Here is an 18,571-nt window from a genome sequence, read left to right as displayed (position 1 = left end):
TGTATTAGTCAGTTCTCATGCTGCTAATAGAGACATACTCAAGACTGGGTAATTTATAAAGGAAAGGGGTTTAATTGACTCACAGTTAAGCATGGCTCAGGAGGCCTCAGGAAACTTACAATCATGGCAGAAGGGGAAGGAAATATATCCTTCTTTACATGGCAGCAAGGAGAAATGCCAAGCAAAAGGAGGAACAGCCCCGTATGAAACCATCAGATCTCACAAGAACTCACTCACTATCATGAGAAAAGCATGAGGGTAACCACCCTATGATTAAATTACCTCCCAAGGGGTTTCTTCCATGACACCTGGGGATTATGAGAACTACAATTCAAGATGAGATTTGGGTAGGGACACAGCCCAACCATATCACCAAATATCCATCAATTGGTGAATGGGTAAACAAAATGTTATATAATCATACAATAAGATACTATTTACCAGTAAAAATGAATTTGCAGTCCTATTATGTGCCGTAAAATGAATAAACCACTATAACATTATGCTAAGCAGAAGAAGCTAGTTGCAACAGGCCATATGTTGTATGATTCCACTTATATAAACGGTGTAGAACAGGCAAATCTGTAAATAAAAAAAATAGATTCATAGTTCCCTGAGTCTTGGAAAGAGAACCGGGATTAACTCAGAATGGGTACAATGAATATCTTTGGGGTGATTAAAATATTCAAAAGTGGATTGTGATTGTACCACCCTTAAATTTATCTAAATATCATTAAATTTTTCATGCATAATGGGTAACTTTATGGTGTACAAATAATAGTCCAATAAAGTTGTGACAAAAAAATGAGCACTGAGCTCAGTGTTGCTCATTTTGGAAGAATTATTAATAACCCTTACTATATCAGATGTTTTCCATCCTCCCATCCATATGTTCATAGTTTTGCCACTTCTTGGCATGCTGCCTAACTTCCAGCTATCAGCATTTGCAACCTTTTTCTGAGAGCTTTATCTGGCCATTGGATCTTGCTATGCCTGTGCATGGCAGACAGAAAGTACTGTGGGTATCAATGACTCATGGGTGCAAACCTTGAGCAATAACTGGCAGAAACTCATGGAAGAAAACCTCATGTGTGGCCAGGCATGGAGGCTCACACCTGTAATCCCAACACTTTGAGAGGCTGAGGCAGGCAGATCACCTGAGGTCAGGAGTTTGAGACCCGCCTGGCCAACATGGTGAAACCCTGTCTCTACTAAAAATACAATATTAGGCAGGCATCCTGGTGCATGTATGTAATACCAGCTACTTGGGAGGCTGAGGCAGGAGTATCGCTTGAACCCAGGAGGCAGAGTTTGCAGTGAGCCAAGATTGCACCGTTCCACTACAGCGTGGGCAACAGAGTGAGACTCCATCTCAGAAAACAAACAAACAAACACAAACAAGAAACCCCAAAAACCAAGAAACATTTCTCTCATCCCTAAATGGGATAGTATTAAGTTTCAGTTTTCCGCAGGTTGACTTGTATGGTAATGTGTGCTGTTACCTTCCTTTCCCTCTTTTTATCCTCATTATTTTACATTATACTGAAATTCCTTCATCTACTGTGTTTCTCTCTGTTACAGATTGCCTTGCTAGTTATTCCCACAAAATCAATTTGTCCTTTTTGCCCATGTGGCCTCTTAGCTACCAATTAAATGTGTCTGCCTCTCTTGCAGCTAGGTGTCTATATGTAATGTGAAAAGTGATATGTGTACCAGCTCATTTCTAAATATAAATAAACCACTCTTCCTGGATCCTAGCTCATTTTATTCTTTTCTATGGACTAGAATTATATATCTTTGACCATATAAATGAAAATACAATTCCACAGAAAAGTAGAGAAATAATATAGAAGGATTCTAAATCCCTGCATGACCAAAAAGGTGTAGGATGACCTTGCTAGCCTACTTGTCAGACTGTTACATGAGAGCACAATATCTGCTATATTATGTAAGTAACAGTTTTTGGGGTCTTTTTGTCATAGCAACTAGCCTTCATCTTAATATACAACTTTCCTGCTCTGTCTTCAGTTTCTTTTCTACCACTGTAGTATTGAGTGGACTCACCTGCTTAATAATTTATAGTAACCTAATTGAAAGCATCCTTTCACCAAATTTATGCAGAGCCTGGAAATTTTAGTAATTTTTTTTCTCAGACTCTTTGAATTCCTAACAGTTGAAAAACACAGATTTTTGTTACCCTGCTGGTGCTCTGTAATTACATGCAATGTGCACTGTAAAACCATCAAGATCTTGGCTCATAAACCAGATGCCTTGGTCTTTCTGAGTAACTATTAGCAGTGAGGAACCTGGCAGCAGATGGCGTTCCCCTGGCAACTATGTTTCTAACTCACTAGTTCCTGTCAGTACCTGCTTGAAGGTTTCAAACTTGTAGGCAGTTTAATTCCTTTGACAGACTTGCTGAAGAAAAGAGCTGAGAGGAACTCTGTTTGGGAGCAAAAGTTTTCTATAATTGTCAACCTTCCTGCATCCAGTTCATTTGGAGGACATTTAGATTTACCAGGGGTTCAAAATTATAATCACTTCTCATGTATGTTGAGCTGAATATGAGTAGTTCTTACTCTCCATTGGCTGGCTTGCTCAGGGAGGCAGTGCTTAAAATGATACGGTAGCAAATATCAGCTTAGTCAAAGCTTAAGCTAGGTAATTGAATTCTGGTGGCAACCACAGACAATAAGTGCATGAGGTGTCTTTGAAATGTGTTGTACTGATCAACCATTAAGATAGTGATGATCACCTTGGAGCAACCATCTGCTCCTGTTTGGAGAAGAAACTTCAGCTACTGCAGATCGGGTTTCCCAGGAAGCAGATTCTGAGATGGGGTACAGGATGTTTATTAGGGAGTGCTCTTGAGGTCAATTCCTGGGTAAGGGAAGGGAAGAAAGAATGATTGGGCAGAGGGGAAATATTGAGCTTCAATCATCAAAAGCTCCCTCAAACCCCACAAGGTGCTCTGAAGCCTGGATATGTCTTTGTGGTCCACCTTCATTGTGGAGAGGGAGCTGGACATTTGAACTCTTATGTTGATTGGCCATTGTGTGCAGACTCCCTGAGGAAATGGCAGTGGCCCAGCAGATGCAGATTTCTTCAATCATGGGCAACTTCCAAAGAGGACTGATAGCTTTCAAGGGTCAGGTGACAACCTTCCCAGCAGCTTTGGGAATAAGAAGTAAGAAATAATACTGAGAGATTCTGAGGGAGGAATCTGGATGACTTATCACAGGTCCTACTATCCCAACCATCTGGGCACCTCCGTGGTAACTCCAAATTACAGTTTCTTTATTGGTTTCAGGCCCTTCTACTTACAGCTACTAGAAGTGGTGATTTAGTCTCTGGAGTCAGCTATGAATACTTTTTTTTACTATGCTACTAGTGAAAAACATGCCTCAGTCAGGAGGTAGCTGAGCTTTGTAGCTGACACTAGATGTCAAATAATCCCTTTGCTTGGATGTTCTTAAATTTCACTAAAATGTGTTAGTCTGGGACTGTGTCTCTGTTTTGTTACTATCTGTAACTATTGTTCCCTTAACATGGTTGTTTATCCTGTTATTCATCACTACATGCCCTGCATTACTCCATGTGGAATAATTTTTCTCCTGGGAAAATGAAGTTTTGTGCAAAATATTATCAGCCTCTATCTGAATTTGTGAAATGTGTATATATATATGTGTGTGTGTGTGTGTGTGTGTATGTGATATATATATATGATATATATACAGACCTATATATATATTTCAGAAAAATAAATTCAAATATTTTTAAAATGTTGAATCTTATTAAAAGACTCATAGTGAAGACAGAAATATACTCTTCCTGACACCACAATCCAATTACTTTGAAACAAAGACTTTCATTTGTTTGTGACTTTTTCGGATATTTTCCTGCATACATGATTAACATGCTTATACTAATATTTCTTGAGTAATCAATGTTAGATTTAATGTACTGACCTCTTTATTATGTCAAATATAGATGCATACTATCTTGGTATTTCCATCTGCAAAACCTTCCTAATTTAGGTTTGCAAATTTATATAAATTACTGTGAAAATTCCTTTCTGTCTATTTTTCTGAATCTTTCCCCGATTTTTGGCTTTTTTGCTTATCTGTTTTAAACTCATTCCATTTGTAGGCTTTCCTCAGATATTCCATTGCATTTAATTGTACAGCTTTAAGAGTGAGTTGCTAAAATGTTGATTAGAAGCTGTTTGTGTGTTTGACTTGATGATGAGATACGGAGTTTTTTTTTAAACTTTTATTTTTATTTTGGGGGTATACGCACAGGTTTATTATATAGATATTCATAAATTGCATGTTGTGGGGGTTTGGTGTACATATTATTTCATCACCCAGGTAATAAGCATAGTATCCAATAGGTAGTATTTTGATCTTTATCCTCTTACCCTTCACCCTCAAGCAGACCCCTGTGTCTATGATTCCTTTCATTGTGTCCACATGTACTCAAAGTTTAGCTCCCACTTAAAGGTAAGAACATGCAGTATTTAGTTTTCTGTTCCTTGGTTAATTTTCTTAGTATAATGGCCTCAGGCTTCATTCATGTTGCTGCAAAGGACATTATCTTGTTATTTTTTATGCCTGCATAGTATTCCGTGGTGAATATGTACCACATTTTCTTTATGGAGTCTACCATTGATGGGCATCCAGGTTAATTCCATGTCTTTGCTATTGTGAATAGTGCTGCAATGAACATACATGTGCATATGTCTTTATAGTAGAACAATTTATATTTTGGGGAGAATATACCCAATAATGGGATTGCTGGGGCAACTGGTGGTTCTGTTTTGAGTTCATTGAGAAATCACAAAACTGCTTTCCACAGTGGCTGAACTAACTTACATTCACACCAGCAGTGTGTAAGTGTTCCCTTTTCTCTGTAAACTCACCAGCATCTGTTATTTTTTGACTTTTTAATAATAGCCTTTCTGACAGTTGTGAAATGGTATCTCATTGTGATTTTGATTTGCATTTCTTTTATGATTAGTGATGTTGAGCATTTTTTTCATATGCTTGTTGGTTGCATGTTTGTCTTCTTTTGAAAAATGTCTGTTCATACTCTTTGCCCATTTTTAAAGGGTTTTTTGTTGTTTTAAGTTCCTTATAGATTCTGGATATTATGACTCTATAAGATACATAGTTTGCAAATGTTTTCTCCAATTCTTTAGGTTGGTTGTTTTCTCTGTTGATAGTTTCTTTTGCTGTGCAGAAGCTCTTTGGTTTAACTAGGTCCCACTTGTCAATTTTTTTTGTTGTTGCAATTACTTTTGGTGTCTTCATCATGAAATCTTTGTAAGGACTTTTGTCCAGAATGATATTTCCTAGATTATCTTCCAGGATTTTTATAGTTTTTATAGTTTTAGGTTGTACATTTAAGTCTTTAATCCATCTTGAGTTGATTTTTGTATATGGTGTAAGAAAGGGGTCCAGTTTCAGTCTTCTGTGTATGGCTAGCCAGTTATCCCAGCACCATTTATTGAATAGGGAGTCCTTTTCCCATTGCTTATTTTTGTCGATGATCAGTCGGTTGTGGGGATGTGACTTTATTTCTAGGATGTCTATGCTGTTCCATTGATCTGTGTGTCTATATTTCTACTACTAATGTGTTATTTTTGTTACTGTAGCCTTGTGGTATAGTTTGAAGAAAGGTAATGTGATTGCTTCAGCTTTGATCTTTTTGCTCAGTATTGCTTTGGCTATTCATGCTCTTGTTTGGTTCCATATGAATTTTAGGATAGCTGTATCTATTTCACAGAAATAGAAACAATGTCATTGTGATGGCAGCAAGGGGCAGTCCACAGTGGGGAAGCACAGGCAGTGGAAACAGGAGCGGCAGCAGGAGCGGCAGTGGTGGCGGTGGGTCATCTGTGCACCATGTCCACAAGGTGGCCAACTGCACTGCCTCCATCTTCATGTGACCGGGTAGAAACCCCTCTCAGTCCTGGAGCCTCCATGGTTCTGAACCCTGGCCATGCATTGCTGCTCTCGCCGGCCAGCACTACGGGGAAGGTGTGGGCAGGGGGAAGACAGTTCCCAGGCCGCCCCAGGGAGCCCCCTGAAACCCACTGCCCTGAGGACTACAGTGATGGGGCTGGGCCACACCTCCTGCTGTTGCAGGAACAGCACTATCGGGCAGAGAGGGGCCCAGGGCAGTGCTGGGCCCAGGTTGGTGCTGGGCTTGCATATGGAGCATGGGGACCGGGCCTGGGGTGCAAAGTTGGGGCCACGCTTTGGGAGCCAGGACGGAAAGTGGGAGCGGGCCTGCTTCGAAAACCTGGCCAGTGGTGCAGCCACCACTCCCACTCTGCAGAGGATGCTGGGTTTTTCACCTCAGGACGAGGCTCTGTATGGGGCTGCACCAGTGCATGTCCCTGGGGTCTGCCTTGCATCAGCGTGACCACTGAGCCTGACACTCCCGACGGCTGGGCCCAGGGTCCACAATCCACTTCCAGAGGCGTGCCCCCTAGACAGGGCCACAAGCCAGGTGAGGGGGAGCCCTGGGCTGCCCCTGAAGGTTGCGGCCATGGGGGAGCTCTCAATGATGTTGCTCCTGCCCCGAACACTGGCCTAGGCCCAGCAAGGACCTGGAGCCCCCACCCCAGGCTGCATGGGTTGTGGCCAGAGCTGCATGATCTACAGAGCCAGTGGGAGCCAGGGACAAGCAGAAGCCTCACCCCTTCTGAGTTTGCATGCCAGGAGCTCCCTGGGTGCGCTGCAGCTGCCCTGTCCAACCACAGACTCAGGCATCCCTGCACTCTCAGGGGCCCAGGAAGCTTCCTTTGTCCCCCCAGGCTCAGGAGTGTTTGCTGTTGCTGCCTGGCCTCTCCCCACTACCACTGCCTGTTCTGATCTGAGAGCAGGGTTGGGGCCAAGCCCAGGAGCAGTCATAACCTGGCCTGGTGTGTGCGCACTCAAGGCAGTGCTGACATGCCAGCTCCCTGCTGCTGTGGCACCTCCCAGACTTTGGGCACTGAGAAGCTTTGGGAGGGAGGCTGAAGTTGGGGGAAGCGCAGCTCGGTGCTGCCCTGCAGGTTGCTCTTGGCTGGAGCAGCCTGGGCACCATGGACACCAGCAGAAGACAGACAGGCACCTGGGTGGAAGGGGGCAGATCAGGCCAAGGAGGGCCTGAAGGCTGGTGTCTGGGCTGCCAGTCCCATGGACCAGAGTCGGAACTTATGGTGCCTTTTTGGGGCACACCCATGGACCAACCGGTGGGAACTTCCTCCCCTCTGAGGGGCCATAATATCCCCAGGCTCAGCCAGAGCAGAGCAGAGGACAGAGAGACAGTGGGATGACCAGCTGCAGAAAGGAGCTACCCTCTTTGCTGAGAGCTGCAGAGATGACAGGATGACCTGCCTGCAGAGAGAAGCTTTCCACTCCAGTGTCTCCTCTCTGCTAGGAGCTGAACACTCGTCAGGATAACCCGGCTGTGAGAAGGAACTACCCACTGTGGGTCCCCTCTGAGCTGTTCTGTCACTCAAAGCTCCTCTTCGCCTTGCTCACTCTCCACTTGTCTGTATACCTCATTCTTCCTGGTCACAAGGCAAGAACTCAGGACCTGCCAAATGGCAAGGCTAAGAGAGCTGTTACACAAACAGGGATGAAATATGCCCCTTGCTCACCATGCTGTGGGCAAAGAGAAGGAGAGGAAAGCTGCAGCCCTTTGGGAGACCAGACCTAGGAGCTCCCCAAGCCAAGGCTGTGTCTCCTTCTTTGGGTCCCTGCAGTTCCTGGCATTTCCAAGCTTCTGGGCATCACTGCATTCCCCGATGCCAGCCAGGGAAGCTGCTTACAGTGTGCCTGCTCCAGCTGCAGCCTCACAGAGAGCCGGTACCCATGCCGGCACCTGGAGCTGCCTGCCATGCAGCAGCAGCCGGCATGTCTGACTGTGTAGTGACCAGACCCCATGCCTTTCCCCACCTGACTTGCAGTCTCCCTTGGAGGCATGGGATCCAGGCTGGTAGCTCGAGCCAAACCCTGTTTGCCAGGCCAAGTCGGCAGAACAAGCCCAGTGGCCATGAGCAAAACCTAGGCAGAAATGACACAAGCCACAGGTTTTCTGCCAGAAGAGTAACATCCCAAAGATCCTGCAACAATTGGTAGTTTCATAGGAATAGCTTTGAATCTAAATTGCTTTGGGCTGTATAGCAATTTTAACAATATTTATTCTTTCTATCCATGAGCATGGAGTGGTTTTCCATTTGTTTGTGTTAGCTCTGATTTCTTTCAGCAGTGTTTTGTAATTCTCATTGTCTCTTTACCTCCCTGGTTAGTTGTAGTCCTAGATATTTTTGTGTGTGTGGCTATAGCGAATGGGATTTCATCCTTGATTTGGCACTCAGCTTGGATGTTGTTGGAGTATAGAAATGCTACTAAGTTTTGTACATTGATTTTGTATTTTAAAACTTTGCTGAAGTTGTTTATCAGATCTAGGAGTTTTGGGCAGAGTCTGTGGTATAAAATTATATTATCTACATACAAAAAATAGTTTGACTTCGTCTCTTATTTGGATTTATTTCTCTTACCCAATTGCTCCGGTTAGGACTTCCGGTACTATGTTGAAAAAGAGTGGTGAAAGTGGGAAATCTTATCTTGCTCTGGTTCTCAAGGGGAGTGTTTCCAGCTTTTGCCCATTCAGTATGATTTTGTCTGTGGGTTTTTCATAGATAGCTCTTATTATTTTGCGGTATGTCCTTTCAATGCCTAGTTTGTTGAGGGTTTTTAACGTGAAGGGATGTTAAATTTTATCAAAAGCCTTTTCTGTATATATTGAGATGGTCATGTGCTTTTTGTTTTTAGTTTCATTTATGTGATGAATTACATTTATTGATTTGCATATGTTGAACCCAACTTGCATCCCTTGGATAAAGCCTACATGATTGCAGTGTATTACCTTTTTGATGTGCTGCTGGATTCTGTTTGCTAGTATTTTTTGAATCTGTGTTCATCAAAAATATTGGCCTAAAGTTTTCTTTTCTCATTGTGATTTTGCTGGGTTTTGGTATCAGAATGTTGTTGGCCTCATATAATGAGTTAAGAGACAGTCCCTCCTCATCAATTTTTTGGAATAGCTTTAGTAGGAATGGTGCCAGCTCTTCTATATAAGTTTGGTCGAATTCAGCTGTGAATCCGTCTGGTGCCAGGCTTTTTCTAATTGGTAGGCCTTTTATTACTGATTCAATTTTGGAACTTGTTTTCAGTCTTTTAAGGATTTTATTTCTTCCTGCTTCAATCTTGGAAACTTGTGTTTCCAGGAATTTATCCATTTCTTGTAGGTTTTCTAGTTTGTGTTCATAGAGGTGTTTGGAATAGTCTGAGGGTTTTTTGTATTTTTATGGGACTGATGGTAATGTCCCCTTTGTTATTTCTGATTGTTTTTATTTAAATCATCTCTCTTTTTTTCTTTATTAGTCTAGTCAATACTCTTTCAATCTTATTATCCTTTCAAAACACCATCCTATATTTTTGTTGATCTTTTGTATTTTTTTGGTGTCTCATTTTCATTCAGTTCAGCTCTGATTTTGATTATTTCTTGTCTTCTGCTAGCTTTTGGATTGATCTGCTCTTGCTACTGCTTTCCACTGTGATTATTGCCACTAATTGCAGGACTACTTTGGTCTTCTTTCTCTATAGAAAAATAACCATCTGTTCCCTACAGAGATTGGGGAGAGGAAGACACATGATTGTATACATATCAGCAGTAAGGATCTAGGAGTCTAATAGCCAAAGTTCTTCACAGTTTTACACAATTCTTTCATTTTCTGTTCCATGTATGTCCCACATCTTTTATGGTGTCTTTTACTATGCCTCAAATTTCTGAGCCTTTCAAGAGTATTCTGTGACAAATTGGTTTGCCTCTTGTCAATGTCTTTAATTTTTCAATTTCAAGTGAATATCAAAAACTGCTTAAATAATGTATGATTAAATTTTATGAAAAATGTTGGATTTTATCTAACAAAGGCACTTCTCCATTCACTCTGCTTATCTTTTGTTCATTCATTTGGCCTAGATTTGCTGCACTAGGCCCCACTTAGGTGTTTGAAACACAGCAGTGAAGAAAACCTAAAAGTAGCTATCCACATAAAACTTACTTTTTAATATGGGTTGTGGAATATAAATAACATTAAGCACTGTATTTTAGATAGTAGTACAGTATTTAATTTAATACAAAACATAACACATAATATATACTTGTCTTTTAGATAGATATATGTATCTTTTACTTAGATCATTAAAGAAAACATTATAATATAAACTTATCCAACTTTATCCTCCTTTATTCCTGCCACAGCTAACTGCTGTTTAAAGTTAATTAAGTACTTGATTTCCATAGAAATTTATAACACCCAAAAGTACATTGATTGGTTTTGCCTTTTCTGTAATGTTTATATGAATTATAGTGTACATATTCTTCTGTGGTTTGCTTCTTTTTCTCAATATCATTTTTTAGATATAAATACATTAATGTGTGTAACTATGGTATATTATTCTTCATTACATTTTGTATTGCACAATTTTTAAATTCATTTTAGTCTTAATGGATATTAGGGTGGTTTCCACGTTTTGGTTTTGTTTTGTGTCTTGCTATTACAAACAATAATCTTATACATATTCATGGGTGGAATCCCTGTTTCTTTGTGCATTTTTGGAATGGGTAGGTTACCTTTCTCTATTGACTTTAAAGTGTCCCTAAAATGATGAGGTAGTAATCTGTTTAATATTTTGCAAATTTTTTTCAAGTCTCTCCCTTAACTTCCAATTATATTTATCATGATTTAAAAAGAAATAAATAGAAATTCTTTATTTTAATGAAGTAGAATTTATCAGTCTTTTCCTTTATTATTTGACTGTGAGCTAAGAAGTATTTTCCTGTCACCAAGATCATAAAGATATTACTGTATATATTTTTGAACAGTATTATAGTTACGCCAGTTAGCATTTAAGTATTCATAAGCTTGGAATTGAATTTCATGCATAGTGCAAGGTTGGCTTCTATTTATTTATTTATGCAACAACATTTATGAAAGCCATTCTTCTATTCAAACCTGCACATGTTCTTTAATATTTAGGACAAACAAGAAACAAAATTATAAGCCAATCTCACTTACAAAAATAGATGAAAAGTCCCAATGCAATGATTGACAAATTGAATTCGGGATGTATAAAAAAGGTAATGCATTACGATCAATTTGACTTTATTTCAGGACTACAAATTTGAGTTAAAATTTAAAAATAATGTAATTTAACATGCATGCCAAGGATTTAAAAAAGAACAATCATTTCATCATTCTAATAGATTTTGAAAAACATTTTGAATAAAATGTTGACATGAAGTTTATTCTAGCTTCATACAAATACTTGGAGACTGTTTATGTGTTTTACAATTTGTTTTGACAGAGGTTTGTCCATTTTTTACAACTTTCACTGAAGTACTTTTAGCATTATTGGTGCTTTTAATTGCATATTTGTTTTCTGTTTTAAAATTACTTACATTGTTTTTATTACTTCCTTTATCCTATTCTTTTGGACTTTGTTTAGCATTTCTTCCTTTTAATTTTGAGATGGGACCTTTCCTTATTAGTTGTTGGTTTTAATTTATTTGAATACAAGTATTTAAATTTACAAATTTTGCTGAGTACTGCTTTATATATTTTCCATAATTTTTACTATATTTTATCATTTATTTTTATATATAAACATTTTCCTTATGGTGTTTTCTTATAACTATGCTTATTTGGATGAACCTTTTAAAATTTCTAAGCTTATTTAAAGTTTTTATTGATTTCTTTCTTAATTTTCATAAGAGAACATGATACCAACTCTTTGACATGTTTGATATTATCTTTCTAGCTTAAAATGTTTGCCATTTTCATAAATGTTTTATGTATATTAAAAAACATGGACTCTCTCATTGTAGATACAAAATCTTCTGTACTTCATCACATTAAAACTATTGCGGTTTTAATATCTTCTATATTTGTATTAGTATTTTTACTTGCTGTGTCTATCATTTAATAAGAAGTGCTGAAAGTATGAATTTGTACATGTAGTTTATTGACATCTCCTTGCAATTCTGTCTAATTTTTATTCTGCGTATTTTGTAATTTATGAAAATTTATGGGGTACATGAGAAATTTTTTACACAGTGATCAAGTTGGAGTATTTAGGGTGTCCATCACTTGAATACAATAATTTTTTTTAAGTATAGTCATTCTACTTTGCTATCAAACATTGAGTTATTACTTCTACCTTACTATAGTTTGTATTCCTTAATCTACTTCTATTCACCCTGCCTCCACTTACACCTAATCACCCTTTGTAGTCTCTGTTATCTATTTTTTCATCATTCTCTGCTTCCATGTGTTCACACTTTTAGCTCCCACCTGTAAGAGAGAGCATGCATTATATGTCTTTTTGTGATTGGTTTATTTCACTTAAGATAATGACCTCAGTTCTATCCATGTTGCTGTAAATGACAAGATTTCATTCTTTCTTTATGGTGAAGAGTATTCCATTGTGTGTATATATCCGTTATCCATTTATCCGTTGATGAACATTTAGGTTGATTCCATATCTTTGCTTTGTGAATAGTGCCACAAAAAACATGCAAGTGCAAGTACCACTTGGATATACAGATTTTTCTTTCCTTTGGATATATACCTGCTATTGAGATTGCTGGATCAAATGGTAAATCTGTTTATAGATTTCTGAGAAATCTCCATATTGTTTTCCACAGTGGCTTTACTGTTTCAGTCTGCTTAGTAGCCACAAAGAATTAGGCATGAGGACACCAGAGAGTCAGTAGAGTAGAATTTATTAGGAGGGGTGCCGAAAGCAGGCTGCCAAAAACGGGCTGAATTCTGGAAATTTTATGTGGCAAAAACCAGGAAGTCTTCTGTGAAGACCAGGAAGTCTTTGCTCAAATGGGAGGGGTAACATTCCCTCTTAGGGGTGTAGTATCTGTGCATACCTAGGGTTGGCCAGAGTGACTCCATCTTGGTTATTACTCATGAGTGCCTAAGTGAAACCCACAGTTGTGGAGTGGGGGGTGGGGGCTATAACCACAATGCTAATGTCATGTTAATGACTTTATAATGAGCTGGGTCAAGTTAAGTATATTTAGCTTAATTTATAGTGTCCATGCCTAAGTTGGGACAGTCCCTTCTGAGCAACATCCTGGCACAAGGGGAAGTTCTTAAGCACAATTCTTCCCATTATCTGCAGAGGCAGTATAGGTGCTGTACTGTGGTTGTTCCTGTGAACATTGCCCGTCTCTGTCCTACTCCCAAGACTCTCCCTCTCTATCTGCCTAACCAGCCCCCAACTGCCTCCTCTCTCATTACTAGTTTACATCCCCACGACAGTGTGTAAGTGATCCCTTTTCTCCAAATCTTCACCAGCATCTGTTATTTAATCTTTTTAATAATGCCATTCTGACTGAGGTAAGATGATATCTCACTGAAATTTTGATTTCCATTTCTCTGATGATTAGTGATGTTAAGTCTTTATATTCCCCACCTTGAGAAATGTCTATTCATGTCCTTTGCCCAATTTTTAATGACATTTTTTTCTATGAGTGCCATGTATATTCTGGAAGCAAGTGCCCTGCTGGGTGAATAGTTGGCAAATATTTTTCACTTCTTTTTGGCCCAAAAAGTAAATCTGTGTCTTTTAAAGATCAAATACAATGCAATGATATTTATCTTGATTAGTTCCATATTATTTTGCACTTTCTATATAAACTGTATGTCTATATTTAGAAAAATTATCACTGATTATTGGAATGCTTGATGTTTTATTAAAATTTTATTCTTCATCATTTTAAGTGTAAAACATTGTATTTATATTATGTTGTGTTTCCCTACAGAACATGGATCTGCACAATTAATAAAATCTAAACTTAATCATAAAGGTTGAATTTTTCTCATTAAAAGTATGGTGATCTGCATGTTCTCTCTTATAAGTGGGAGGTGAATCATGAGAACACATGGACACATGGGGGAAAACAACACATACTAAGCACCTGTGGAGGGGGTGTGGGAAGGGAGAACACCAAGAAGAATAGCTAATGGATGCTGAGCTTAATACCTAGGTGATGGGATGATCTGTGCAGTAAACCACCACAGCACACGTTTAACTATGCAACAAACCTGCATACCTTGCACACGTACCCCTGAACTTTAAAAGCTGAAAAAATATATATAAATATGGTGATGTTAGTACATATAGAGCCCAAAGTGCTCAATATTGCCAATATTCAGTATTATTACATGTTTTTGTTTTATTTAACTCTGTCTTCAATGACATATTGCAACATTGTTTTATAATGAATATTTATAAATATTTATTTACCTTTATGTCCATCTTTTATAAATTTTTCTGCTTACCAGTCTGCAATTCATCTATATGTTATTTCTTTGTAAATAATTTGTCTTTTATTTTGGCTACTTCTTTGAAAATATTTTTCTCTTATGTGTCTGAAGTTGCGCTAAGAATGAAAATTTTTAATTTATGCCTCATATATTTAAAACACTGAACATGTATTTCAATGTTCTGGAGGATGCCAAGCCAATGTCTTTATTTATTCTGTCTATTTTCTTTTCTTTTTCATTTTTTGGAACTTCAGTTATATTAGACCTTCTCATTCTGTCTTCCACATCTATTTATTTCCCTTTTATTTTTCTCTTTTAAAATTTGCCCTAGACTCCAAGTTTTTTTGTTAACTCTATCTTTTTTTTTTTTTTTTTAGTAAATTCCTATTTATCTGCATTTAGTCTGGCAGTTAACACTTCATTGATTGTATTTTTCACACTTACACCTGTTTATTATCAAATCTTCTATTTTCTTCATTTTAACATTTTATTACTTACTATTTTTGAAACAATTATTTCTTTCAACCATCTTTAATTTAAAGTATATATTTTATATTCTATATCCAGTAATTTCATTGCCTGGGCTATCTAAAATTCTTGTTTACTTAAATCTTTTGTTTCTTGATTTTGCTATTTCTTGCTAATTGGTATTTTTTGGTTTGGTTTGCTTTGGTGTTTTACAACTTGTTATTTATTACTTTACTTTATATTGCACACTCATCCTTGGTGAAACTTAATCTGTGGAAATCCTGCTAGCCTGTTTTGAGGGTTTGTCCTATCAGAGACAATTGAATTTTACCTAATGACACTTTAGTTTACAACTTATAATAGTGCATAGAAGCTAGAAATGCAACCATGACTAAGTTTCTGGTTAGAATATACAGCAAAGACTGGTAAGGCAACAATTGCATTAAACTATGTTAGTGTCATATTTATGGCCACGGATATCTTCATTATTCCTTCCACCACTCTTCATGCTTTTGGGAGCTTGTATTTTATTGTTTTTGTTGCTGTTGTTTTAACCCTCTGTTTTTTCCACACTGCTACCTGTCCTTCCTTTTAAGAAAATTTATCTTTTTTCCTATCTCTTTGCTAGATGTAATGTATGTAAGAAAGGAGAATAAATATAGAGAAAATTGTTTACAGGAAGAAATAAGGTGAGAACAAATGGCAAGGGTCATGACTATTGGATATTGAAAGAGTTGATAGAGGGAGAGGAGCAGGAGTCTAGTATAATGAGAGCTGGAGAGCAGCAGCACTAAGATACTATCTAGAGGAAAGGGACTCTTACAAACTATTTCCTCTGAGTTATAAATTGGAACCAATTTATGTTCCTAGATATTCACAAGAGTCTACTTACAATTTTATTGATTTGTTCATCAACTATTGACCAAGTGCATGCTTTACAGTTGGCACCTTTCAGGTTAAGGAGTATACAGTAGTAATGAAAGAGGCAAGGACCTCACTCTCCTTGTGTTTACAAAATATCAAAAAGCAATTTAAAAATAAATAGATAATTAAATAACATTGTAGATTGTATGAGTGTTACATGGAAGTAAAACAGAGTAAAGAAATAATGAGAGAGGGAAGGAGTTGTCTTTCATGTGGGGTAATCTGATAAAGGTTCTGTGGTTAGGTGATTTTTGAGCTGAAACCTTAATAAAATTGCTGGAGTTTGTTTCCATAAATGAGATGTTGAGCAAGGGCTGAGCTACATGGGGATCCAGGTACTGTTGGACCAACAGCTGTCACAGAGGTAAACTTAGGGTCCTTTGGAAGGACAGATCTAGGCCATTAAACCAAGCTTAGTTTAGTGACTCTATGAAAGGAATCCAACAGTGTGAGCAAAGTCTCAAAGGTGATAAAAGAACTAGGCAGTTAGAGGAGACAGAAAAAGTGTGCACAGAGAAAATAATGTGCTTGGAGGGATTAAGGAACTTGTAGTAGTTGACTGCAAGTAATCTGTCTTTCTCCAGCCTCCAGGATTATAATTAAGGTGAGAGATGCAAGCAGAGACAAAATCAAAACTATCTTGTGACAAGCCACATAGTCTGGATATTACTCTGAGGCCAACTGGGAAGTGGGGGCAGAAAATGAGTTGATTTTAAGAAGCGAAGAGTAAGGTGAATGTTATGTGTTAGAAAGACTATTCTACATGTTGGAAAGTAACCAATTTATAGAGAATGGACTGCAAGGAGTACGGTTGGAGTCTGAAAAACTAGTTAAACGGTTGTATTTCCTGAGAAATAAACATTGTTCCTGAATATGATTTACTCTACAAATGTCTACCTTGTATACAGAAACTCTTTCACAATCTTGGTGATACATAGATAATATTGCAAATATTTTACATTTGTATCAGTAATACTCTTCACTTATTCACTTTAGTTTTTCCCTTGATAGGACACAAGTCATTCACTCAATATACATTTGTTGAAGTTTTTTTTACTTATTATATGCCAGGCATTTTTTTAGGAACTGGTCACATGGCAGAAATTTAAGGCTAGCATAATACAATAAAATTTTATTACAAGACATGTAATTATATTGCTATTATTTTTATCTTGATTCCTGCTTACCAGTTTCTGTTCATATTTTCATCTCTCCTTAATGGTGTTCATTATTTCTATGGATATCTCATAAATATATATCATCAGTAAACATAAAGTAATTCTCTCTGGATTCATGCACACACAGGCTTTCATTGCAACCCACAAAATTCAATGGTCTTATGACGGGACAAATTGCTCCCTTCCAGACTTCACTGCATCCATCACAAGTAAACTCACTTTAATATACAGGAATTCAATGCCTTGGTCTCTAATTGCATCAGTGTTTTCCTATGGTTTTTAATGTCACAGAAAATTCTTGGCTACTGGTTATCAGAGTCATCAGTTTATGATAAAGAAATTCAAAACTCCGTCACACTAAAACACTCAATAAACTAGGTATTGATGGGACATACCTTAAATAATAAGAGCTATTTATGACAAACCCACAGCCAATAGCATACTGAAGGCAAAAGTTGGAAGCATTCCCTTAGAAAACTGGCAAAAGACAAGGATGCCCTCTCTCACCACTCCTATTCAACACAGTATTGGAAGTTTTGGCCAGGGCAATCAGGCAAGAGAAAGAAATTAAGGTTATTCAAATAGGAAGAGAGGAAGTCATATTGTCTCTGTTTGTAGGTGACATGATTGTATATTTAGAAAACCCCATCAACTCATCACCAAGACTTCTTGAACTGATAAGCACCTTCAGCAAAGTCTCAGGATACAAAAGCAATGTGCAAAAGTCACAGGCATTCCCATACACCAATAATAGACAAACAGAGAGCCAAATCATGAGTGAACTCCCATTCACAATTGCTATGAAGAGAATAAAATACCTAGGAATACAACTTACAAGGGATGTGAAGGACCTCTTCAAGGAGAACTACAAACCCCATCATCTCATCACCAAAACTTCTTGAACTGATAAGAACCTTCAACAAAGTCTCAGGATACAAAATCAATGTCCAAAAATCACAAGCATTCCTACACACCAATAGTAGACAAACAGAGAGCCAAATCATGAGTGAACTCCCATTCACAATTGCTACAAAGAGAATAAAATACCTAGGAATACAACTTAAAAGGGATGTGAAGGACCTCTTCAAGGAGAACTACAAACCACTGCTCAAGGAAATAAGAGAGAACACAAACAAATGGAAAAACATTCCATCCTCATGGATAGGAAGAAACAGTATTGTAAAAATGGCCATACTGCCCAAAGTAATTTAGATTCAATGCTATTACAATCAGGCTACCATTGTCTTTCTTCACAGAATTAGAAAAAACTACTTTAAATTTCATATGGAACCAAAAAGGAGTTTGTATAGCCAAGACAATAGTAAGCAAAAAGAACAAAGCAGGAGGCATTACTCTACCTGACTTCAAACTATACTACAAGGCTACAGTAACCAAAACAGCATGGTAGTGGTACCAAAACAAATATATAGAACGATGGAACAAAACAGAGGCCTCAGAAATAACACCACAAATCTGCAACCATCTGATATTTGACAAAACTGACAAAAACAAGCAAAGGGGAAAGGATTCCCTTTTTAATACATGGTGTTGGGAAAACTGGCTAGCCATATGCAGAAAACTGAAACTGGACCCCTTC

General features: G+C 38.0%; 1 long non-coding RNA gene across 1 annotated transcript in view; it reads left to right on the top strand.

The window, feature by feature from the left end:
• Positions 1-18,571, top strand: part of LOC107966932 (uncharacterized) — a 131,047-nt gene that overhangs the window by 58,242 nt on the left and 54,234 nt on the right. The gene's annotated exons all lie outside the window — the stretch shown is intronic.

This window comes from Pan troglodytes, chromosome 8 (genome assembly GCF_028858775.2).
Source record: "Pan troglodytes isolate AG18354 chromosome 8, NHGRI_mPanTro3-v2.0_pri, whole genome shotgun sequence".
Classification (NCBI taxonomy): domain Eukaryota; kingdom Metazoa; phylum Chordata; class Mammalia; order Primates; family Hominidae; genus Pan; species Pan troglodytes.
Note: the sequence above shows the minus strand (reverse complement) of the source record. Positions and strands in the feature narration are given on the sequence as shown.